Genomic DNA, 27,622 nt, shown 5'->3' on the forward strand with positions numbered 1-27,622 from the left:
TCCTGTTTTATATCGTGAGTATTTTTGAATTATTTGTTTAATGATCATCTATTAGTTAATAGCTACATTTCCTCAACCAAAAATTCAAGAAGGGAGTTTACTCAGAGGAATGTTTTTTCTTTATCTGATAACCGTGGTGTCCGGGCCAGTTTGCGCGTACTTCGACTAATTCCACAGGATACTTGTCACCTCCCACCAGCAACATATACCAGGTAACTCTATCCACCAATATTTAGATAGATGAGAAGAAATCACCTAATGTTTTTTGTCCCTGCTAGGAGAGGAAAGTTTTGCTTTTCGTGAATGATTGAATGAGATCCTTTTTTATGGAAGCAAGCCATTCCTACCAGATAAAGGAGGGGAAAAAAATAGATCATCTATCCAGTGTTTTATTAATTATGTGGTAATTAATAACGTAATTAATAATCATTTGTCTGCGATTTCAGAAAAATAGTGTTAAAACTTGCATAGATTTAGTCATTTAAACTCCCATTTATCAACAATTGATACTAGGTCTTCCTTTTCTTACCCCCTTCTCTTATGATACTTACCAAACTTTCCAGGAAGAAAAAATATGTTGATATCTATTTGTCTCCCTATTTGTGTGTTTATTGTAGGTGGAGTTCCTCCAATATATTCTAAATGCTTATTCATAATTTTAAACTAAAAGTGCCTTTTACTCCATTGACCAGTATAAAATTTTCTATTTTAAGTGTTCCTTCTCTGTGTTTAATTTGTAGAAGAACATTGTCAGTTTGCTCAGCAATGGAAAAGTCTGGAGCTAGCCCTTCCAAGGAATTACCTCTGTGTTTTGTATCAGCTTTTGAGGGAGAATACTCCTCTCAGTCTAATTTGCTCTAAGATTTTACCAGTATCCCTACCATTGACAAAGCCTGGACTTTCACTTCTACCAGCGGTATGATTGTTTTCGTCATTGTTCTCTTTTTTATGTATGAATAGCATTTGAGATTGAAAATAAAGAATAGTGTGATGATGTCATGTCATTGAAGAAGTATTAGGCATGTGCCTAATAAGAGTTTTCTTTGGTTTGGTAGCCAACCTTGTTGACTTGGTTTGGTTGGTAGCCAACCTTGTTGAATTTCTTTGGTTTGGTAGCCAACTTTGTTGAATTGTGAAAAATGTGTGTAAATTGTCAAATATTGTAGGCTTTAGAGGGTGAAGCTTTGGCTATAAAAGGAAAGCTTCAACTCTCATTTCTTCACACCAACAAAGAGAGAAAGAAAGAGTGAGGTTTCACAGACAAGGTATAAGAAAATAGTCTGTGAGGAAAATAGAGAGTGAGCGATATTGTAGTGAGGTGAGAATATCAAAAGAGGGTTATTTCTTTTGAGTGTTGTAGTGGTCTTTGGAGTATTTACCTCCGACCTACAAAGTGTAAAATTCCTTACTATAGTGATATCAGTTGCTCCTCTCGGGGTCGTGGTTTTTTTCCCTTATTCAGAAGGGTTTTCCACGTAAAAATCTTGGTGTCATTGTTACTCTTTTATTCTTGTTAATTACCGTATCCCGGTGCTACATTATTATTTCGCTTTATTACCGTGAATATTATTTTGGTAAGGGGTTTATTCCCAACAACTGGTATCAGAGCACAGGTTCTGCTCGTTCACTGAAATACTATTCACCGTCGGTAGTACTATACTTGGTAAAAAATAAAAATGTCCGGAGTAAAGTACGAGGTAGCAAAATTCAATGGAGATAACGGTTTCTCAACATGGCAAAGAAGGATGAGAGATCTGCTCATCCAACAAGGATTACACAAGGTTCTAGATGTTGATTCCAAAAAGCCTGATACCATGAAAGCTGAGGATTGGGCTGACTTGGATGAAAGAGCTGCTAGTGCAATCAGGTTGCACTTATCAGATGATGTGGTAAATAACATCATTGATGAAGACACTGCACGTGGAATTTGGACAAGGTTGGAAAGCCTATACATGTCCAAAACGCTGACAAATAAATTGTACCTGAAGAAGCAGTTATACGCCCTACACATGAGTGAAGGTACGAATTTTTTGTCACATTTAAATGTGTTTAACGGACTAATCACACAGCTTGCCAACCTCGGAGTGAAAATCGAGGAAGAAGATAAAGCCATCTTGCTATTGAACTCGTTGCCATCTTCGTACGATAATTTGGCAACAACCATCCTGCACGGTAAGACTACTATTGAGTTGAAAGATGTCACATCGGCTCTTCTACTCAATGAGAAGATGAGAAAGAAGCCTGAAAATCAAGGACAGGCTCTCATCACAGAAGGTAGAGGCAGGAGTTATCAAAGGAGTTCGAACAACTATGGTAGATCCGGAGCTCGTGGGAAGTCAAAGAACCGATCCAAATCAAGAGTCAGAAATTGCTACAACTGTAATCAACCAGGTCACTTCAAAAGAGATTGCCCAAATCCAAGGAAGGGCAAAGGTGAAACCAGTGGCCAGAAGAATGACGACAACACAGCCGCCATGGTGCAAAATAATGATAATGTTGTCCTCTTTATAAATGAGGAAGAGGAATGCATGCACCTGTCAGGTCCAGAGTCGGAATGGGTGGTTGACACAGCGGCATCTCACCATGCCACACCGGTAAGAGATCTTTTTTGCAGATATGTAGCAGGTGATTTCGGCACAGTGAAAATGGGTAACACAAGTTACTCAAAGATTGCGGGGATTGGTGACATTTGTATCAAGACAAATGTCGGATGCACATTGGTTCTAAAGGATGTGCGGCATGTACCTGATTTGCGGATGAACTTGATCTCGGGAATTGCTTTAGACCGAGATGGATACGAGAGTTATTTTGCAAATCAAAAGTGGAGACTCACTAAGGGATCATTGGTGATTGCAAAGGGAGTTGCTCGTGGCACGTTGTACAGGACAAATGCAGAAATATGCCAAGGTGAATTGAACGCGGCACAAGATGAGATTTCTGTAGATTTATGGCACAAAAGAATGGGTCATATGAGCGAGAAGGGATTGCAGATTCTTGCCAAGAAATCACTCATTTCTTATGCCAAAGGTACAACTGTAAAACCTTGTGACTACTGTTTATTTGGTAAGCAGCATAGAGTCTCATTTCACACATCGTCTGAAAGAAAATTGAATATACTTGATTTAGTATATTCTGATGTTTGCGGCCCAATGGAAATTGAATCAATGGGCGGTAACAAATATTTTGTTACTTTTATTGATGATGCTTCACGAAAATTATGGGTTTATATTTTGAAAACCAAAGATCAGGTGTTTCAAGTTTTCCAGAAGTTTCATGCTCTAGTAGAAAGGGAGACGGGTCGAAAGCTAAAGCGTCTCCGAAGTGACAATGGAGGTGAGTACACTTCAAGGGAATTTGAAGAGTATTGTTCAAGTCATGGGATCAGACATGAAAAGACAGTTCCTGGAACCCCACAGCACAATGGCGTAGCCGAGAGGATGAACCGCACCATTGTGGAGAAGGTGAGAAGCATGCTCAGAATGGCTAAACTGCCTAAGTCATTCTGGGGTGAAGCAGTTCAGACAGCATGTTACCTGATCAATAGGAGTCCATCAGTTCCGTTGGCGTTTGAAATCCCAGAGAGAGTCTGGACCAACAAGGAGGTGTCCTACTCGCATCTGAAAGTGTTCGGTTGCAGAGCTTTTGCACATGTACCAAAAGAGCAGAGAACAAAGCTGGATGATAAATCTATTCCCTGCATATTTATCGGATATGGAGATGAAGAGTTCGGGTACAGACTGTGGGATCCTGTAAAGAAGAAGGTCATCAGAAGTAGAGATGTAGTCTTCCGAGAAAGTGAAGTTAGAACTGCTGCTGATATGTCAGAAAAGGCGAAGAATGGTATAATTCCTAACTTTGTTACTATTCCTTCTACTTCTAACAATCCCACAAGTGCAGAAAGTACGACCGACGAGGTTGCCGAGCAGGGGGAGCAACCTGGTGAGGTTATTGAGCAGGGGGAGCAACTTGATGAAGGTGTCGAGGAAGTGGAGCACCCCACTCAGGGAGAAGAACAACATCAACCTCTGAGGAGATCAGAGAGGCCAAGGGTAGAGTCACGCAGGTACCCTTCCACAGAGTATGTCCTCATCAGTGATGAGGGGGAGCCAGAAAGTCTTAAGGAGGTGTTGTCCCATCCAGAAAAGAACCAGTGGATGAAAGCTATGCAAGAAGAGATGGAATCTCTCCAGAAAAATGGCACATACAAGTTGGTTGAACTTCCAAAGGGTAAAAGACCACTCAAATGCAAATGGGTCTTTAAACTCAAGAAAGATGGAGATGGCAAGCTGGTCAGATACAAAGCTCGATTGGTGGTTAAAGGCTTCGAACAGAAGAAAGGTATTGATTTTGACGAAATTTTCTCCCCCGTTGTTAAAATGACTTCTATTCGAACAATTTTGAGCTTAGCAGCTAGCCTAGATCTTGAAGTGGAGCAGTTGGATGTGAAAACTGCATTTCTTCATGGAGATTTGGAAGAGGAGATTTATATGGAGCAACCAGAAGGATTTGAAGTAGCTGGAAAGAAACACATGGTGTGCAAATTGAATAAGAGTCTTTATGGATTGAAGCAGGCACCAAGGCAGTGGTACATGAAGTTTGATTCATTCATGAAAAGTCAAACATACCTAAAGACCTATTCTGATCCATGTGTATACTTCAAAAGATTTTCTGAGAATAACTTTATTATATTGTTGTTGTATGTGGATGACATGCTAATTGTAGGAAAAGACAAGGGGTTGATAGCAAAGTTGAAAGGAGATCTGTCCAAGTCATTTGATATGAAGGACTTGGGCCCAGCACAACAAATTCTAGGGATGAAGATAGTTCGAGAGAGAACAAGTAGAAAGTTGTGGCTATCTCAGGAGAAGTACATTGAACGTGTACTAGAACGCTTCAACATGAAGAATGCTAAGCCAGTCAGCACACTTCTTGCTGGTCATCTAAAGTTGAGTAAAAAGATGTGTCCTACAACAGTGGAAGAGAAAGGGAACATGGCTAAAGTTCCTTATTCTTCAGCAGTCGGAAGCTTGATGTATGCAATGGTATGTACTAGACCTGATATTGCTCACGCAGTTGGTGTTGTCAGCAGGTTTCTTGAAAATCCTGGAAAGGAACATTGGGAAGCAGTCAAGTGGATACTCAGGTACCTGAGAGGTACCACGGGAGATTGTTTGTGCTTTGGAGGATCTGATCCAATCTTGAAGGGCTATACAGATGCTGATATGGCAGGTGACATTGACAACAGAAAATCCAGTACTGGATATTTGTTTACATTTTCAAGGGGAGCTATATCATGGCAGTCTAAGTTGCAAAAGTGCGTTGCACTTTCAACAACTGAAGCAGAGTACATTGCTGCTACAGAAACTGGCAAGGAGATGATATGGCTCAAGCGATTCCTTCAAGAGCTTGGATTGCATCAGAAGGAGTATGTCGTCTATTGTGACAGTCAAAGTGCAATAGACCTTAGCAAGAACTCTATGTACCATGCAAGGACCAAACACATTGATGTGAGATATCATTGGATTCGAGAAATAGTAGATGATGAATCTCTAAAAGTCTTGAAGATTTCTACAAATGAGAATCCCGCAGATATGCTGACCAAGGTGGTACCAAGGAACAAGTTCGAGCTATGCAAAGAACTTGTCGGCATGCATTCAAACTAGAAGACAGTGCTACCTCCTCTGGATGAATGAGACTGGAGGGGAGATTGATGATGTCCATCTCATTGAAGAAGTATTAGGCATGTGCCTAATAAGAGTTTTCTTTGGTTTGGTAGCCAACCTTGTTGACTTGGTTTGGTTGGTAGCCAACCTTGTTGAATTTCTTTGGTTTGGTAGCCAACTTTGTTGAATTGTGAAAAATGTGTGTAAATTGTCAAATATTGTAGGCTTTAGAGGGTGAAGCTTTGGCTATAAAAGGAGAGCTTCAACTCTCATTTCTTCACACCAACAAAGAGAGAAAGAAAGAGTGAGGTTTCACAGACAAGGTATAAGAAAATAGTCTGTGAGGAAAATAGAGAGTGAGCGATATTGTAGTGAGGTGGGAATATCAAAAGAGGGTTATTTCTTTTGAGTGTTGTAGTGGTCTTTGGAGTATTTACCTCCGACCTACAAAGTGTAAAATTCCTTACTATAGTGATATCAGTTGCTCCTCTCGGGGTCGTGGTTTTTTTCCCTTATTCAGAAGGGTTTTCCACGTAAAAATCTTGGTGTCATTGTTACTCTTTTATTCTTGTTAATTACCGTATCTCGGTGCTACATTATTATTCCGCTTTATTACCGTGAATATTATTTTGGTAAGGGGTTTATTCCCATCAACTGGTATCAGAGCACAGGTTCTGCTCGTTCACTGAAATACTATTCACTGTCGGTAGTACTATACTTGGTGAAAAATAAAAATGTCCGGAGTAAAGTACGAGGTAGCAAAATTCAACGGAGATAACGGTTTCTCAACATGGCAAAGAAGGATGAGAGATCTGCTCATCCAACAGGAAAAGATGATACATATTGTCTAGTCATATTTCAAAAGAAAGTTCAAATTCTGTGAGCTTTGAATGGGTCACGTTCCTATTGAGATGTCCGGTTTGTCTACAATTGTGCCGTCACCTTCAGGTTCAAAGCCTCTTGTTATTCGAAATCCTGAAAATGATTCTCCAACCAAATTTGAGATTTGGGGTCGATCTCTAGTCGAAAGGAGTTCACTGTCCATCTCTCTGTCCATGGCTCTGTATATGTCGACGGAGGATAACTTATGTTAGCAAAATCAACATCACCGATTCTTCAGTTCACAATTACATGGTGTTAGCTAGCATTTGATACTGCAGGTTTGGGGGAATTTCGTGGAATAATGATGAATTTCTTTTTTCTTATGCCACTGAGGAGCCGGTTCTCTCAAAGCCTACATTTACTAATTACGGTTACAAGAAAGGGAATTCTATGGATAAGGAGTGTGGCAGCTGCAGAGGTCAAGGGAATTGGGAAGAGGACTTGGGAGAAACCAATCCTGGAAAAAGAATCCAGATCTTTTTGTAATCAGTGTTACCAGGTAATGTAATATAATATTTGCTAAACTTTGTTTTATCAAAGGGTGTTAATTTGATTCCGTGGATGGGTCTGCAAATTTGTGCAGTGGAGAAGTATGTCCTGTTGGAGGAATGACAAAGATGCTTAGTGTTGGACAAGTTGTGTGAGCTCCATCCACTGAACGCTTGCAGCAATATCTAGTTTTTGTTGGATGGCCATAACATACTAGAAAGTTGGGCATCAAATTTTGCTATAACAGGCCTCGTGCCTTATATGCTGTTAGGGCTCCTTTTCCAAAATCAGAATTTCATCAACCTGAGTTTGTATCTACTAGCTGCTACAGATGATATTGTTGTGGACTAACACATCCATTTCTATATGAATATAGTAGAGGGGCTCGAGTAATAGTGATTTCCCATATATCTGAGTCCTTTTTTTCTTTTCCTTTTTTGTGTAGTTTCACTATTAATCGACTTACTATCACTTTCAAAAATAATGTAACCGAAGATGCACTTCCAGTTAAGCTGACACAAAGCATAAGTAGGGCATTCTTTCCGCGTTTCAGGTGTGTTGTTTACTCAAACAGTTATTTATAAGTCATTCTGAAAATGGTGGAAACACTTCCCTATGAATTCCATGATATGTTTCCTTTTTTCATAAACTATAGAAAAGCATCTCTAGGAGCAATATAAAGTTTTTTCTATTTCTGACTCTGTCTAATTTCTGCAGCTTAGTTACCTGATATAATAGAACAGATGATCTTTTAACTAAATTTTGCAGTCCAGATGGCAAGTATCTTGTATTCTGGTCAAAAGTTGTAATGCAAAAAATTCACTTCATAGAATTGACTGGTGCATTGATGCAAAGCTTAGTTCAGATGCTAAAATTGTTGATGTGGTATGTCTCATTTTTGTAATTCTGCTAATTTATAGGAAGGTGTGGAGGTCGAGGATTAGGGTAGTAGGTTAGGTAGTCTAGATTGTTCATACCGGTAGTATTAGTACGTACTCTCGCATTCGGTTGGTATGAGGTTTCTATGACTACCTGTCATTTCTTGCATTTCGGTCATCTTACTATCTTGTTATTTATGCTGCTTTACATGTCTTCTTAGTGTTGTCCCTTCTTATTTTTCTTTTCATTAATGTGGTGCTTATACTTTCCGTGTGCCGAGGGTCTATTGGAAGCAGTCTCGCTATCTCCAGTCTCCACAAGGTAGGAGTAAGGTCTCTCCCTAGATTTCACTATGTGGGATTATACTGGGTATGTTGTTGTTTATGTTGCTAATTTACATAAGCACTTTGAGGCTAGTCACTAATTAGTGATTTTTCATACCCTATTTTTTATGTATTACATGTCCATACAACAGTCAGCAAATATTAACATGACGATTGCAGGTTCCCATTGTGATGTGCCCTGAAGATGGATGCTTCCCTAGCCTTTACTGTTTCAGTGTTGTTAGTAAACATTGGCTTTCTGATGGATATACAATGATTTTATCTTCTGCCTGGGGTAGCACTCTAGTAATATTTTCAGTGGATGTGTTAAGGCAGTATGTATTTTTCTTCTCAATCTGAACTGAAGTCTTCGATTGTGCGTTGTACCAAAGATTTCTTGTTTTCTTAATAGCGGCAAAATGGCACGAATCAGTCCTCGAAACTCTTGCTTTTCTTGGAACTTGCTTACACTAGAATCTAGATGGTGACAACATAGTTGGTGTTTAGAGTCAACACGTACTTTAATTTGAACCGGTTCCATATTGCAATAAGATTTTGTTTCCTGATTATCCAATCTAGATAAATCTGGTGTTTTCCCCTCTAAAGTCTCTAGCAGTCCCGTTGATGGTCCTGAAATCAAGTACGGTTTCCTTGTTGGAAAGGCATCTGCTGAGGCATCCTGGAGTTGGCTTGATATTTCAAGCTCCACATCTAGATGCTCTGAAAAGGTTCATCTACTTGTTAGTTCAATTACTGATTGTATCATCTGTTCTGCTCGGTTTTATATCTGTTAAAATTACATTTCTGAAATTTTAACTGTCCATCTTTGCTACTTACAAGTTGTATCTTTGCTGTCATCCCGCCAATTTATTATCATGAAGATACCTATCAGGGATCTCTCTGAGAACCTCAGTAAAGGTTGGTGTTTTAAGTATGAGGTGTATTTTGCTAAAAAGGCCAAACTTCTTACCATAACCTTATGCACTCATGTTTACTGTTCTCTGATCTATATCTGGAACTAATAGTGAGATTTGAATACTAAAGCCAAACACATGAGGAAAATCTAAATCACCTAGTGGAGAGGAAGACCAGTTCTAGTATATGACTTGGAAAACTAAAAATATTTAATTTTTCAAGTGTACATCTATTCTTAGTATTTATAGAGTAACCCAATCTCTAACTCATAAAGTTTGAGGAGCTACCAGACTCAATCCTCTGTTCAAAGATATTTTGTCCTATGTTGATAATGTAAACATGATAATGTTATAAAGAAAGGTATTGGTTTGAGTCTTAAGCAAGATTTTTCTGAATTTTCCTAGTCTGGTAGCTTAATATGCTGTAGATACATCAGTAGATCTGCTGTTCAAAGATATGTTGTCCTATGTTGATAATGTCATCCTGATCACCACAAATTTTTACGAACAGCGCTGACTTTGTTAGGAAAATCACAGTGCCTTAGTTTAGTATGGTCATCTATCCTGTTTATATACTTGCAGTGAAACATAATCTTGTTTGCTGCTTGAATCTCCTGTAGAGCAGCATTAATAAGGATTCTGGCTTTAAATATGGTTTGAGAAGATCCAGGAGAGAAGAGACATTAAACAAATCATTCCTTGTGCAAACTCCAGTTGGGGAACATATGGGGTTCTCTCTGATCATGCCCTGGAAATACACACGATAGTTTTTTTTTTTTTTTTTTGTGTGTGCAGAATAGCACTATAATGTAAATTCCTATAAGCTACTTATATTTAAAAAAAAGAGGTAAATTATAATAAGCTAACCTTAGATTTGCATGTAGTATTAACTAATGAAAGAGGAAGCAAGCTTAGAGATGTGACCTTGATAACCATGGCACATTGACTGCCAAGCTTTTCCTGGCAGTGACTCCCTGTTTTATCTACAAAATGCCTGGGATACGATCATATCATTCTGACATATGGAACTTAGTTACTTTCAGTGTTCAGACTCGGACAAAGAGTTCCACAATGAAAACAAGAGTGATTCTGATGAAAGTTAGAACTACACAGCTACAGAGAAATGATGTTTCAACAAAAATTATCGACGATGCTGAACGGCTGAACGATTCCTCATGGTCTCTGGTTGACTTTTTTAACTCGCTGAAACTTTCACATGAATGAAGAGGGGCGTGAGTATGCCCTTCAAGCTTGAGGAAAGGTAATGATTTATCAATTCATAAAAGGAGGCATCTGCCGACCTCTTTTTCTATTTGGTTGTTACTAGATGCATGTATCATTCCAGATTATAGATCTCTCTTTCCTTGCTATGAAGTTAAGCTATCAGTGAATCTTCTTCGTGCTAGGTGCTAGCAAACCATACGAGGCTATATTTGTATCCTCCAAGAATAAGAGCCATAATACGCGTGATCCACTGATCGTAGTCCTTCATGGTGGTCCTCACTCTGTTTCTTGTCAAGCTTCTCAAAGTCCTTAGCCTTCCTTGCCTCGCTTGGTAATAGCTTGTGCTTTGTTGATTGTAAATTATAGGTAACTGCCATTTTTCACCTCTTTTCTGATGTTCTGTTGTTCAATGGATGATTTATGAACTCCACCGTGAGATACCAGTAATGCATGTGGGCTGCTGCTATGGGTTGCAAGAGCTCTTCAAAGATATAGTATTAAGGGTATTTTCTTAGTTATTTTATGTGCTTCCATAACAACAACAACAAAAAAAAAACCAGCTTAATCCCATACATGTGGTTTGGGGAGGGTATACGCAGCCTTACCCCTACCCTACAAAGACAGACGCTTCCATACACATTACTAATACGGAAAAGAGTCAAATATGCCCCTATACTATTGAAAAAGGTCTAATATTGCCCTTTGTTATACTATCAGTCCAAATATATTCCTAACGTCATACTATCGGTCCAAATATATCCTTAACATCATAAAAGTGGTACAAACCTGCCCTTCCTCCGTTAGCTGCGTCCCTATGACAACATTTCATTGCCACCTCACTATTATACTCCCATTTTCATCCTTTTCCCACAACCTTTCTTTCCCGTTCATTTGAAGAAAAATCACACATCATAGATATATAAATAAACTATATCAAAAGAAATGCTAACAACTAAAGATAATATGAAACAATGTAAACCGAGAAAATTCTAATTTTGCTATTCAAAATTCATGCTTATACGAATGAAAATATATTTTGTTTTATATAAAAAAAACTAAGCAAAGATACAGGCAAACTAGTTTAAGGTTTCAAAATTGACCATGGTGAGAAAGAAAAACAACCTAGACACGAGAGTTAATTTTTTTTGTTTCTTTCTCTTCAACCACATTTCTGGAAGGCTACCATTTTTTCTTTCTTTACGTTTTATGTTAAAATAAAAGTGCTACTAAATTTTTCCTAAATAGGTCTTACAAATTCAGCGGCAACACAAGGAAATGCAAAATAAAATACAAAATTGTAAAGTCAAGTGAAAGGTACATACAATTCCAGGATCGGCCGGAGAAGCAACAAGTATTTTGAAAAGCAAGAGGAAGTAGAGGCAGTGAATTCTTCAAAATAATGATAGAACTTCAAAGTAATTGAATTTGGTAGTTGCAAGCAGGGTGAAATGGTGAGATATCAATAAAATATGTTCATAGGGGAGGCAGTTAACGGAGGAAGGGTAGGTTTGTACCACTTTCATAATGTCAGAGATATATTTAGACCAATAGTATGACGTTAGGGGTATATTTGGAGTGATAGTATAACAGAGGATAATATTAAACCTTTTACAATAATATAAGGGCATATTTGTCACGACCCAAAAATCCCTCCAAAGAAGTCGTGATGACACGTAGTTTCTAAACTAGGTAAGCCTAACATTTACTGTAATAATATGGGTATTCACTAACTTTAAATTAAATTACTCTAAACAAAATACAATTCCCAAAACCGGTAGTACAAGTCATAAGTTTTTTTTTTCTAAGAGTTATACACAATAAGTACATCACTGTTCCGAACAAAAGGAACATATGGAAATAAGTACAATTGAAGGTGACTCCGAGGAACGCGAAGGCTGCAGTGGGTTTATCTCGAGTCTCCACTGCAACGAACAACTACTATTGATCAAATACCTGGCTCTGTACACAAAAATGTACAGAAGTGTAGTATCAGCACAACTGACCCCATGTGCTGGTAAGTGCCTAGCCTAACCTCAGCGAAGTAGTGACGAGGCTAGGACCAGACTACCGAATAAACCTGTGCCATATAGCGTACAAAAATAATAGGAAGCAAGTAACAACGATGGCAACAATGATCAACCAATGAGATAAATAGCATGCAACAAGAACACCATAAATGTTTCTCAACCAATAATAAATACAAGTGCAATCAATTAATCAAGTCCTTCAAATATAAATCTTTCGCCTATAAATCCTTCAAGTAATAATCTCTAAGATAATATATTTTTCAATAAATATATTTTGAATATATTTCCTTCAAATAGATATCTTTCATATAAGCATCTTTCGAATATAATTCTTTCGAGTAAAGGTCACCTTGTAACACCTCATATCATAATCATAAATAATATAGGTCTCATCCCACTTTCAAAATTTCACAGCACCTCGTGCCCACATTTATGTCACAACCGCACGGACAGCTCACGTGCCATTAATAAAACCATAATATTTTCCCCGGCACCTTGTGCCCACATATTTCTGTCTCACATTGCACAACAATATTCTCATGTTACTCTGCTCATAGGTTCCATAACCCAGTACAATTAAAAATGTTCAAGGAGCCTCATTCACTTAACATAAAGTAGAGTAGAACTTCCAACCCAATTAGGAAATCAACAAGAAAAGATGAAGTTATTTTTAGAAATCATTTGATAAAGAAAATACCATTTTCAATTAAAGTACAATATCGAAGGATTCATTACCTTTAATACGAAAAATTAATAAATCAAAACATAGTAGAAATTCCTTTTTAAGTAAAGTACAACCTCAAACGGTTTAAAGAAACTTTAGTCGAGAAATCAATTGAGCTAAGAATGTAACAATTCTTGAAATTTGAAATATTGAACATATTAAAATAATAAGGCAAAGTATTGTAAACACTATGGATTCCAAAACAACGGATTACAACAGTATAGTGATCTAAACAGTTAATACACTTGAATTGTCAATAACAAGTAAACACAGCAAACAGAAAGTACACGTCATCACCCTTCGTGCACGATCCCATAATATCATATATAAGTGGACGGCGTTCCACACGATCCCATAATATCATATATAAGTGGACGTCGTGCCACACGATCCCATAATATCATATATAAGTGGACGGCGTGCCACAGATCCCATAATATCATATATAAGTGGACGGCGTGCCACACGATCCCATAATATCATATATAAGTGGACGGCGTGCTACACAATCCCATAATATCATATATAAGTGGACGGCGTGCCACACGATCCCATAATATCATATATAAGTGGACGGCGTGCCACACGATCCCATAATATCATATATAAGTGGACGGCGTGCCACACGATCCCATAATATCATATATAATATCTGACTTTATATAGTAGGCCCCTTCAGGGGAGGATAACAACTCAATACCTTTAACCCGACAAGGGTACAACTAACATCCCAAAATATCCCGACAAGGGAGAGTACATATATCAGTCTACACATCCCGGCAAGGGAGTACTCACAACACATTCTCTTTTTAAATCACTTCTTCCTCAACTAACACATTCATGTTCGAGCTAATGCTCCAAAAGTACACCAATCACAATTCTACCTCAATCGTTCACATTATATGAAACTCATCAAGTAAACAAGGAGATTGTGTCACATTATTCGAATTAAAAGCAATTAAGACCTACAGTCATGCTAGACTCCGGTGCATAGATAACTGTCACCATGCCTATACACCGTACTCCACATTAGCAAGTAGCAAATAACATCCTAATCCTATTCCCTCAAGCCAAAGTTAGAACAAACACTTACCTCGAACTTCCACGGCCAACTCAAGCCTTTGTCTCGCGAATTCGTGTCCGAAATTCTCAAATCTAGTCATAAACAATTCAATCCAGTCAATAAAAATTGTAAGAATTAATTACATATGAATTTCTACATTTTCCATTAAAATCCGAAATTTAACTCAAAATTGCCCGTGGGGCCCACGTCTCAGAATCCGACGAAAGTAGCAAAATATGAACACCCATTCAATTACGAGTCCAACCATACCAAAATTATCCAATTTCGATACCATTTGGTCCTTCATATCATCATTTTACATTTTTGAAAGGTTCCAAAATTTTCTTCCCAAATTCCATCTCAAATCACGAATTAAATGATGAATTCAGTGATAGATTCATGTATTCTAACCAAATCTGAGTTAGAATCACTTACCCCGACCAATTTCTTGAAAAACCTTCGAAAAATCGCCAAAATCCGAGCTCTATAGGTCAAAATATCAAATAAAACCCAAAATCTCGTATTTATAGAGTACCCCTCGGATTCCGACAGTGCTGACCGCACAAAAATGACCGCGGTCCGCGCCCAGGGAGTGCTGACCGCACAAAAATGGTCGCGGCCGCGCAACAATTTTACTGCAGTGACAGGCTTCACTATTTAGGCCGTAACATTCTCTACCAATGTCCAAATGCCTATTATAATATGTTTCTGAAAACTAGATTCAAAGCTCTACAACTTTCGTTTTTGAATCACCTCAAAATTCCTTGTAGATCAAAAGATATGAGCTTCCGAAGTAGGACCAGTGACCTGCAGATTCTTCCCCTGCGCGGCCGCGCGCTCAGCGCGAGAAGGAGCGCGGTCCGCGCTGCCACTGCTGCCCTCTCCATTTTTCTAAGTTCCAGGGTGTCCGTACTCGCTCAAAACTCATCCGAGGCCCCCGGGACCTCAACCAAAAGCACCAACAAGTTTGAAAACACATCACGGACTTAGTCGAGGCCTCAAATCACATCACATATCATCAAAATCACCAATTATGCATGGATTCAAGCCTAAGAACTTATTTAATTTTCAAATTTCACAACCGATGCCGAAACACATGAAAACTAGTCCGAATGACCTCAAGTTTTGCAGACGAGTCCAAAATGACATAACGAAGCTACAGAAACTCTCGGAATTTCATTCCGACCCTCGGATCAAAATCTCACCTATCAACCGGAATTCGCCAAAATACTAACTTCGCCAATTCAAGCCTAATTCTATACCGTACCTCCAAAACCACTTCCGATCACTCTCCTAAGTCACAAATCACCTTCCGAAGCTAACCGAACCATCAGAACTCACATCCGAACCCTCTAACACATAAGTCAACATCCGGTTGACTTTTTCCAACTTAAGCCTCAAAATATTCTTTATATTTAACTCCGAATTTTCCGAAAACCAAACTCGACCTCACATGCGAGTCATAATACATATTACGAAGCTGGTCGAGATCTTAAGTCGTTGAACGAGGCGTTAATTCTTAAAACGACAAGTCGTGTCGTTACATTCTCCCCCTCTTAAAACATACGTTCGTCCTCGAACGTGCCAAGAATTATTCTGAGGACATTAAATTGATGTTTCTACTTTTACACATATGCTCGTTGTTGATACCACATTACCACATTCAAATAAGTTTGACAATACCATTTCAATTGAGGTTATTTCTCTTACTCGTATTTGTAAACTTTAAGAGCAAATTTCTTACACTCCGAACATTTTCAAAAAGGTCCGATTTTTTTTCACATCATCACACGATCTTAGTCTTACCTGGCTATAACAACTCATGCCTACGCACGCATCAACCTTTTAATAGCGCTTAACGGTTGTTCCACACTCCCCCACTTCGGGTCATTCACCCTCAAATAAGAAGTAGAGTCCGCTCTCAAACACATAATATAACTTATCCCTTTCTTCGCATATCTTAATGTCCCAAATGTTTCTAACTCCCAAATTTTCAGAAATTTCGGCAGAGCCTCCCCTGTAATTGGGCTTATCCACCTGTCAGAGTAACACCAAAACAACTCCTAACAACACATCTACAACCCAACAAAGCACCACATTGTATATATCAATAACACTAATCTCAGCATTACAAGCATGACATTATCACAATGATATCTTGACATAAAACGCATCATATGTATGACCTTAACCACATCTCTGATCTCATTAGTTTTTCACAATCAATTACAAAATCGTCAATTAACCTCATGTTAACTAAAATCTCATTTCAATTCCCTTTTTTTTCCACAACACTGACAACCAATCGCGCAGCATGAAAACCTCATCATTATTTACCCAAATCAACGAATCACATTTAACGCCACCTGGGCACTCACCTCGTAGGTCAAAACTCAATAGTTACAACACAAATATGGCTAAATGTGCACAGAATCACATAAATTTTTTTTATCAAATAAGCCTAACAGGCATGACTACCTGTTAATACTATAGTACAAATTTAAATTTCACAAAGGGAGAATTTAAACATATAAATTTTTCACCATAAGGACCTCATCCTTATATAACTTCCACCGTGGCTTGTAGCCCGTTTTAAATATTTCACATCATATAAAAAAAATTGTGAGGATCTCGTCCTCAACTCTGCATCACAAGTAATTGCACACTGTGCCAACTGAATTCTTTCCATTTCTTTTCTTTCTTCTCATAAATTCCGATAAACATCACAACCCAGAATGAACCCCCATACCAATAGGGCGTACAATTCATAAAAATTGAAATCAATTATTCCGAAATCACATCAAATCCACCGTAGTCTGTAGTGAGTAATAGAAAGTAATTTTTTTTGGACTTATAGCCCTTAATAGTGTACAAAATAAAATGATATACACGGGCCAACATCATCAAATCTCCCAACAGGGATAAACTTAAAAGTGGGTCACAAAATTACGAAGCTCACCCATAAGCGGAGCATAATAGGAGGACTCGCCTTAATTTTTAGAACCAAATCAAATTAAGGAAAAATATCCTTTTTATAACAATCGGAATCGTACCTGTAACGACACCATCTGGTGTAGTGGCCTCAGCCATACCATAACAATTATATCAATGGGTCGGGCCTCCACCTCTTAGGCGCCATCTACCCGCTCGTCCTCTATCTCTAACTTGTAGTGTATGTAGATTAGTAACTATAATGGAGTGTGTGGATTGATTGTTCTACTAAAGTAGGTTTCTCCCAAGTCTGGGACAATTTCTCATGATGTTCCTAGTATCACCACATTCATAACAACTCATCTACAGTTCGGCTTCTCATTCTGAGTCTGTGTCGGATAACTAGGATAACCATTGAAGGAATCATATGCCAGTGGTGCATTAAAAGATGACTGTCCCATGAGAGTGCCCTGATTAATTGGAGCACTACGAGTATTCTGAAACTGTTTCCATGCCCCTGCTAATACCGAAATGTAGAATTATTATGGACACAGGAATATCGAAAGTCCCAACATCTTCCTATACAAATCTCAACTCTTACTCATATACAAGTTTCAGAGAACCTTTGAATACCACATAAATACATCTCAGGCCAAAACTGATATGACACATGACCCCACAATTTGATCGTTGATAGTGGACTCCCTTCACTTAGCACGAAGCCATATGAAACATTCTGATGATTCACAATACTAACCATTATCGCTCGTACAATTAAGACACCTCAAGCTATTTATTTGTCACATGTCATCCTCGTGACAATTAAACTCGCTTCCTCCAGTGTCTTGGCTTGCTAATATGTACCCTCCGCCAAATAGAAATCCCATACAAACCACATTATCTCTAATATCACCAACTATCTTCGGATCTACATCCACCTCGTGACCATGCCACGATTGTGACGATTAGGCAACTAATTAAGCCCTCTTAAGATATTACTTATCAACTAAATGTCAGAATCTGATGCACCCCCATGCGCACAACTGAAAGATCTTTTTGCGCTTCCATATCTTCAATTCTGAACGACATGTGGTAACAATGGTTGAGTAGCCCTGGCTCTCTTATAACCTTTTACGGTATCACAAACCATTGGCGTAGTATGCAATTCCATACATGAGTGGATGCAAAAGAACATAAAATATATGCTTCAAGCTGAATAAATGTTGCACGATAAGGAATGAATGAAGTGTAAATTTTTCCTACTAGTTTTGTAGCCTCTCGAAGATAAGTACAGACGTCTCCGTACCGATCTGCAAGACTCTAATAAACTCGCTTATGACTTGTAGCACATATGAACCTAGAGCTCTGATACCAACTTGTCACGACCCAAAAATCCCTCCAAAGAAGTTGTGATGGCACCTAGTTTCTAAACTAGGTAAGCCTAACATTTACTGTAATAATATGAGTATTCACTAACTTTAAATTAAATTACTCTGAACAAAATACAATTCCCAAAACCGGTAATACAAGTCATAAGTTTTTTTTTCTAAGAGTTATACACAATAAGTACATCACTGTTCCGAACAAAAGGAACATATGGAAATAAGTACAATTGAAGGTGACTCCGAGGACCGCGAAGGCTGCAGCAGGTTTATCTCGAGTCTCCACTGCAACGAACAGCTACTATTGATCAAATACCTGGATCTGTACACAAAAATGTACAGAAGTGTAGTATCAGCACAACCGACCCCATGTGCTGGTAAGTGCCTAGCCTAACCTCAGCGAAGTAGTGACGAGGCTAGGACCAGACTACCGAATAAACCTGTGCCATATAGCGTACAAAAATAATAGGAAGCAAGTAACAACGATGGCAACAATGATCAACCAATGAGATAAATAGCAGGCAACAAGAACACCATAAATGTTTCTCAACTAATAATAAATAAAAGTACAATCAATTAATCAAGTCCTTCAAATATAAATCTTTCGCCTATAAATCCTTCAAGTAATAATCTCTAAGATAATATGTTTTTCAATAAATATATTTTGAATATATTATCTCCAAATAGATATCTTTCATATAAGCATCTTTCGAATATAATTCTTTCGAGTAAAGGTCACCTTGTGACACCTCATATCATAATCATAAATAATATAGGTCTCAGCCCACTTTCGAAATTTCACTGCACCTCGTGCCCACATTTATGTCACAACCGCACGGACAGCTCACGTGCCATTAAATAAAATCATAATATTTTCCCCGGCACCTTGTGCCCACATATTTCTGTCTCACATTGCACAACAATATTCTCATGTTACTCAGCTCATAGGTTCCATAACCCAGTACAATTAAGAATGTTTAAGGAGCCTCATTCACTTAACATAAAGTAGAGTACAACTTCCAACCCAATTAGGAAATCAACAAGAGAAGATGAAGTTATTTTTAGAAATCATTTGATAAAGAAAATACCATTTTCAATTAAAGTACAATATCGAAGGAATCATTACCTTTAATACGAAAAATTAATAAATCAAAACATAGTAGAAATTCCTTTTTAAGTAAAGTACAACCTCAAACGGTTTAAGGAAACTTTAGTACGTCGAGAAATCAATTGAGCTAAGAATGTAACAATTCTTGAAATTTGAAATATTGAACATATTAAAATAATAAGGCAAAGTATTGTAAACACTATGGATTCCAAAACAACGGATTACAACAGTAAAGTGATCTAAACAGTTAATACACTTGAATTGTCAATAACAAGTAAACACAGCAAACAGAAAGTACACGTCATCACCCTTCGTGCACGATCCCATAATATCATATATAAGTGGACGGCGTGCCACACGATCCCATAATATCATATATAAGTGGACGGCGTGCCACACGATCCCATAATATCATATATAAGTGGACGGCGTGCCACGCGATCCCATAATATCATATATAAGTGGACGGCGTGCCACACGATCCCATAATATCATATATAAGTGGACGGCGTGCCACACGATCCCATAATATCATATATAAGTGGACGACGTGCCACACGATCCCATAATATCATATATAAGTGGACGGCGTGCCACACGATCCCATAATATCATATATAAGTGGACGGCGTGCCACACGATCCCATAATATCATATATAAGTGGACGGCGTGCCACACGATCCCATAATATCATATATAAGTGGACGGCGTGCCACACGATCCCATAATATCATATATAAGTGGACGGCGTGCCACACGATCCCATAATATCATATATAAGTGGACGGCGTGCCACACGATCCCATAATATCATATATAAGTGGACGGCGTGCCACACGATCCCATAATATCATATATAAGTGGACGGCGTGCCACACGATCCCATAATATCATATATAAGTGGACGGCGTGCCACACGATCCCATAATATCATATATAAGTGGACGGCGTGCCACACGATCCCATAATATCATATATAAGTGGACGGCGTGCCACACGATCCCATAATATCATATATAAGTGGACGGCGTGCCACACGATCCCATAATATCATATATAAGTGGACGGCGTGCCACACGATCCCATAATATCATATATAAGTGGACTTTATATAGTAGGCCCCTTAAGGGGAGGATAACAACTCAATACCTTTAACCCGACAAGGGTACAACTAACATCCCAAAATATCCCGACAAGGGAGAGTACATATATCAGTCTACACATCCCGACAAGTGAGTACTCACAACACATTCTCTTTTTAAATCACTTCTTCCTCAACTAACACATTCATGTTCGAACTAATGCTCCAAAAGTACACCAATCACAATTCTACCTCAATCGTTCACATTATATGAAACTCATCAAGTAAACAAGGAGATTGTGTCACATTATTCGAATTAAAAGCAATTAAGACCCACGGTCATGCTAGACTCCGGTGCATAGATAACTGTCACCATGCCTATACACCGTACTCCACATTAGCAAGTAGCAAATAACATCCTAATCCTATTCCCTCAAGCCAAAGTTAGAACAAACACTTACCTCGAACTTCCACGGCCAACTCAAGCCTTTGACTCGCGAATTCGTGTCCGAAATTCTCAAATCTAGTCATAAACAATTCAATCCAGTCAATAAAAATTATAAGAATTAATTACATATGAATTTCTACATTTTCCATTAAAATCCGAAATTTAACTCAAAATTGCCCGTGGGGCCCACGTCTCAGAATCCGACGAAAGTAGCAAAATATGAACACCCATTCAACCACGAGTCCAACCATACCAAAATTATCCAATTCCGATACCATTTGGTCCTTCATATCATCATTTTACATTTTTGAAAGGTTCCAAAATTTTCTTCCCAAATTCCATCTCAAATCACGAATTAAATGATGAATTCAGTGATAGATTCATGTACTCTAACCAAATCTGTGTTAGAATCACTTACCCCGACCAATTTCTTGAAAAACCTTCGAAAAATCGCCAAAATCCGAGCTCTATAGGTCAAAATATCAAATAAAACCCAAAATCTCGTATTTATAGAGTACCCCTCGGATTCCAACAGTGCTGACCGCACAAAAATGACCGTGGTCCGCGCCCAGGGAGTGCTGACCGCACAAAAATGGTCGCGGCCGCGCAGCAATTTGACTGCAGTGACAGGCTTCACTATTTAGGCCGTACCTTTCTCTACAAATGTCCTAATGCCTATTATAATATGTTTCTGAAAACTAGATTCAAAGCTCTACAACTTTCGTTTTTGAATCACCTCAAAATTCCTTGTAGATCAAAAGATATGTGCTTCCGAAGTAGGACCAGTGACCTGTAGATTCTTCCCCTGCGCGGCCGCGCGCCCAGCGCGAGAAGGAGCGCGGTCCGCGCCGCCACTGCTGCCCTCTCCATTTTTCTAAGTTCCAGGGTGTCCGTACTCGCTCAAAACTCGCCCGAGGCCCCCAGGACCTCAACCAAAAGCACCAACAAGTCTGAAAACATATCACGGACTTAGTCGAGGCCTCAAATCACATCACATATCATCAAAATCACCAATTATGCATGGATTCAAGCCTAAGAACTTATTTAATTTTCAAATTTCACAACCGATGCCGAAACACATGAAAACTAGTCCGAATGACCTCAAGTATTGCAGATGAGTCCAAAATGACATAACGAAGCTACAGAAACTCTCGGAATTCCATTCCGACCCTCGGATCAAAATCTCACCTATCAACCGGAATTCGCCAAAATACTAACTTCGCCAATTCAAGCCTAATTCTATACCGTACCTCCAAAACCACTTCCGATCACTCTCCTAAGTCACAAATCACCTTCCGAAGCTAACCGAACCATCAGAACTCACATCCGAACCCTCTAACACATAAGTCAACATCCGGTTGACTTTTTCCAACTTAAGTCTCAAAATATTCTTTATATTTAACTTCGAATCTTCCGAAAACCAAACTCGACCTCACATGCGAGTCATAATACATATTACGAAGCTGGTCGAGATCTTAAGTCGTTGAACAAGGCGTTAATTCTTAAAACGACAAGTCGGGTCGTTACATTCTCCCCCTCTTAAAACATATGTTCGTCCTCGAATGTGCCAAGAATTATTCTGAGGACATTAAATTGATGTTTCTACTTTTACACATATGCTCGTTGTTGATACCACATTACCACATTCAAATAAGTTTGACAATACCATTTCAATTGAGGCTATTTCTCTTACTCGTATTTGTAAACTTTAAGGGCAAATTTCTTACACTCCGAACATTTTCAAAAAGGTCCGATTTTTTTTTCACATCATCACACGATCTTATTCTTACCTGGCTATAGCAACTCATGCCTACGCACGCATCAACTTTTTAATAGCGCTTAACGGTTGTTCCACACTCCCCCACTTCGGGTCATTCACCCTCAAATAAGAAGTAGAGTCCGCTCTCAAACACATAATATAACTTATCCCTTTCTTCGCATATCTTAATGTCCCAAATGTTTCTAACTCCCAAAATTTTCAGAAATTTCGGCAGAGCCTCCCCTGTAATTGGGCTTATCCACCTGTCAGAGTAACACCAAAACAACTCTTAACAACACATCTACAACCCAACAAAGCACCACAATGTATATATCAATAACACTAATCTCAGCATTACAAGCATGACATTATCACAATGATATCTTGACATAAAACGCATCATATGTATGACCTTAACCACATCTCTGATCTCATTAGTTTTTCACAATCAATTACAAAATTGTCAATTAACCTCATGTTAACTAAAATCTCATTTCAATTCCCATTTTTTCCCACAACACTGACAACCAATCGCGAGGCATGAAAACCTCATCATTATTTACCCAAATCAACGAATCACATTTAACGCCACCTGGGCACTCACCTCGTAGGTCAAAACTCAATAGTTACAACACAAATATGGCTAAATGTGCACAGAATCACATAAAATTTTTTTATCAAATAAGCCTAACAGGCATGATTACCTGTTAATACTATAGTACAAATTTAAATTTCACAAAGGGAGAATTTAAACATATAAATTTTTCACCACAAGGACCTCGTCCTTATATAACTTCCACCGTGGCTTGTAGCCCGTTTTAAATATTTCACATCATATAAAAAAAAATTGTGAGGATCTCGTCCTCAACTCTGCATCACAAGTAATTGCACATTGTGCCAACTGAATTCTTTCCATTTCTTTTCTTTCTTCTCATAAATTCCGATAAACATCACAACCCAGAATGAATCCCCATACCAATAGGGCGTACAATTCATAAAAATTGAAATCAATTATTCCGAAATCATATCAAATCCACTGTAGTGAGTAATAGAAAGTAATTAATTTTTTTTCTTGGACTTATAGCCCTTAATAGTGTACAAAATAAAATGATATACACGGGCCAACATCATCAAATCTCCCAACAGGGATAAACTTAAAAGTGGGTCACAAAATTACGAAGTTCACCCATAAGCAGAGCATAATAGGAGGACTCGCCTTAATTTTTAGAACCAAATCAAATTAAGGAAAAATATCCTTTTTATAACAATCGGAATCGTACCTGTAACGACACCATCTGGTGTAGTGGCCTCAGCCATACCATAACAATTATATCAATGGGTCGGGCCTCCACCTCTTAGGCGCCATCTACCCGCTCGTCCTCTATCTCTAACTTGTAGTGTATGTAGATTAGTAACTATAATGGAGTGTGTGGATTGATTGTTCTACTAAAGTAGGTTTCTCCCAAGTCTGGGACAATTTCTCATGATGTTCCTAGTATCACCACATTCATAACAACTCATCTACAGTTCGGCTTCTCATTCTGAGTCTGTGTCGGATAACTAGGATAACCATTGAAGGAATCATATGCCAGTGGTGCATTAAAAGATGACTGTCCCATGAGAGTGCCCTGATTAATTGGAGCACTACGAGTATTCTGAAACTGTTTCCATGTCCCTGCTAATACCGAAATGTAGAATTATTATGGACACAGGAATATCGAAAGTCCCAACATCTTCCTATACAAATCTCAGCTCTTACTCATATACAAGTTTCAGAGAACCTTTGAATACCACATAAATACATCTCAGGCCAAAACTGATATGACACATGACCCCACAATTTGATCGTTGATAGTGGACTCCCTTCACTTAGCACGAAGCCATATGAAACATTCTGATGATTCACAATACTAACCATTATTGCTTGTACAATTAAGACACCTCAAGCTATTTATTTGTCACATGTCATCCTCGTGACAATTAAACTCGCTTCCTCCAGTGTCTTGGCTTGCTAATATGTACCCTCCGCCAAATAGAAATCCCATACAAACCACATTATCTCTAATACCACCAACTATCTTCGGATCTACATCCACCTCGTGACCATGCCACGATTGTGACGATTAGGCAACTAATTAAGCCCTCTTAAGATATTACTTATCAACCAAATGTCAGAATCTGATGCACCCCCATGCGCACAACTGAAAGATCTTTTTGCGCTTCCATATCTTCAATTCTGAACGACACGTGGTAACAATGGTTGAATAGCCCTGGCTCTCTTATAACCTTTTACGGTATCTCAAACCATTGGCGTAGTGTGCAATTCCATACATGAGTGGATGCAAAAGAACATAAGATATATGCTTCAAGCTGAATAAATGTTGCACGATAAGGAATGAATGAAGTGAAAATTTTTCCTACTAGTTCTGTAGCCTCTCGAAGATAAGTACAGACGTCTCCGTACCGATCTGCAAGACTCTACTAAACTCGCTTATGACTTGTAGCACCTATGAACCTAGAGCTCTGATACCAACTTGTCACGACCCAAAAATCCCTCCAAAGAAGTCGTGATGGCACCTAGTTTCTAAACTAGGTAAGCCTAACATTTACTGTAATAATATGGGTATTCACTAACTTTAAATTAAATTACTCTGAACAAAATACAATTCCCAAAACCGGTAGTACAAGTCATAAGTTTTTTTTTCTGAGAGTTATACATAATAAGTACATCACTGTTCCGAACAAAAGGAACATATGGAAATAAGTACAATTGAAGGTGACTCCGAGGACCGCGAAGGCTGCAGTGGGTTTATCTCGAGTCTCCACTGCAACGAACAGCTACTATTGATCAAATACCTGGATCTGTACACAAAAATGTACAGAAGTGTAGTATCAGCACAACCGACCCCATGTGCTGGTAAGTGCCTAGCCTAACCTTAGCGAAGTAGTGACGAGGCTAGGACCAGACTACCGAATAAACCTATGCCATATAGCGTACAAAAATAATAGGAAGCAAGTAACAACGATGGCAACAATGATCAACCAATGAGATAAATAGCAGGCAACAAGAACACCATAAATGTTTCTCAACCAATAATAAATACAAGTGCAATCAATTAATCAAGTCCTTCAAATATAAATCTTTCGCCTATAAATCCTTCAAGTAATAATCTCTAAGATAATATGTTTTTCAATAAATATATTTTGAATATATTTCCTTCAAATAGATATCTTTCATATAAGCATCTTTCGAATATAATTCTTTCGAGTAAAGGTCACGTTGTGACACCTCATATCATAATCATAAATAATATAGGTCTCAGCCCACTTTCGAAATTTCACAGCACCTCGTGCCCACATTTATGTCACAACCGCACGGACAGCTTACGTGCCATTAAATAAAACCATAATATATTCCCCGGCACCTTGTGCCCACATATTTCTGTCTCACATTGCACAACAATATTCTCATGTTACTCAGCTCATAGGTTCCATAACCCAGTACAATTAAGAATGTTCAAGGAGCCTCATTCACTTAACATAAAGTAGAGTACAACTTCCAACCCAATTAGGAAATCAACAAGAAAAGATGAAGTTATTTTTAGAAATCATTTGATAAAGAAAATACCATTTTCAATTAAAGTACAATATCGAAGGAATCATTACCTTTAATACGAAAAATTAATAAATCAAAACATAGTAAAAATTCCTTTTTAAGTAAAGTACAACCTCAAACGGTTTAAGGAAACTTTAGTACGTCGAGAAATCAATTGAGCTAAGAATGTAACAATTCTTGAAATTTGAAATATTGAACATATTAAAATAATAAGGCAAAGTATTGTAAACACTATGGATTCCAAAACAACGGATTACAACAGTAAAGTGATCTAAATAGTTAATACACTTGAATTGTCAATAACAAGTAAACACAGCAAACAGAAAGTACACGTCATCACCCTTCGTGCACGATCCCATAATATCATATATAAGTGGACGGCGTGCCACACGATCCCATAATATCATATATAAGTGGACAGCGTGCCACACGATCCCATAATATCATATATAAGTGGACGGTGTGCCACACGATCCCATAATATCATATATAAGTGGACGGCGTGCCACACGATCCCATAATATCATATATAAGTGGACGGCGTGCCACACGATCCCATAATATCATATATAAGTGGACAGCGTGCCACACGATCCCATAATATCATATATAAGTGGACGGCGTGCCACACGATCCCATAATATCATATATAAGTGGACGGCGTGCCACACGATCCCATAATATCATATATAAGTGGACGACGTGCCACACGATCCCATAATATCATATATAAGTGGACGGCGTGCCACACGATCCCATAATATCATATATAAGTGGACGGCGTGCCACACGATCCCATAATATCATATATAAGTGGACGGCGTGCCACACGATCCCATAATATCATATATAAGTGGACGGCGTGCCACACGATCCCATAATATCATATATAAGTGGACGGCGTGCCACACGATCCCATAATATCATATATAAGTGGACGGCGTGCCACACGATCCCATAATATCATATATAAGTGGACGGCGTGCCACACGATCCCATAATATCATATATAAGTGGACGGCGTGCCACACGATCCCATAATATCATATATAATATCTGACTTTATATAGTAGGCCCCTTCAGGGGAGGATAACAACTCAATACCTTT

General features: G+C 38.4%; 1 long non-coding RNA gene across 3 annotated transcripts; it reads left to right on the plus strand.

Annotated features, from left to right (window-relative positions):
• The first annotated feature begins 6,489 nt into the window (after positions 1-6,489).
• Positions 6,490-10,864, plus strand: LOC107810094 (uncharacterized). Of its 3 annotated transcripts, none has more exons than XR_001653565.2 (4): positions 6,490-7,044; positions 7,129-8,964; positions 10,194-10,411; positions 10,557-10,864. It is a non-coding gene; the product is annotated as an uncharacterized LOC107810094 (long non-coding RNA). The 3 variants fall into 3 exon arrangements; XR_012694020.1 differs by having other exon boundaries at positions 7,129-8,282; positions 8,417-10,411; XR_001653564.2 differs by having other exon boundaries at positions 7,129-10,411.
• Positions 10,865-27,622: the final 16,758 nt, after the last annotated feature.

This window comes from Nicotiana tabacum, chromosome 8 (genome assembly GCF_000715075.1).
Source record: "Nicotiana tabacum cultivar K326 chromosome 8, ASM71507v2, whole genome shotgun sequence".
NCBI lineage: Eukaryota > Viridiplantae > Streptophyta > Magnoliopsida > Solanales > Solanaceae > Nicotiana > Nicotiana tabacum.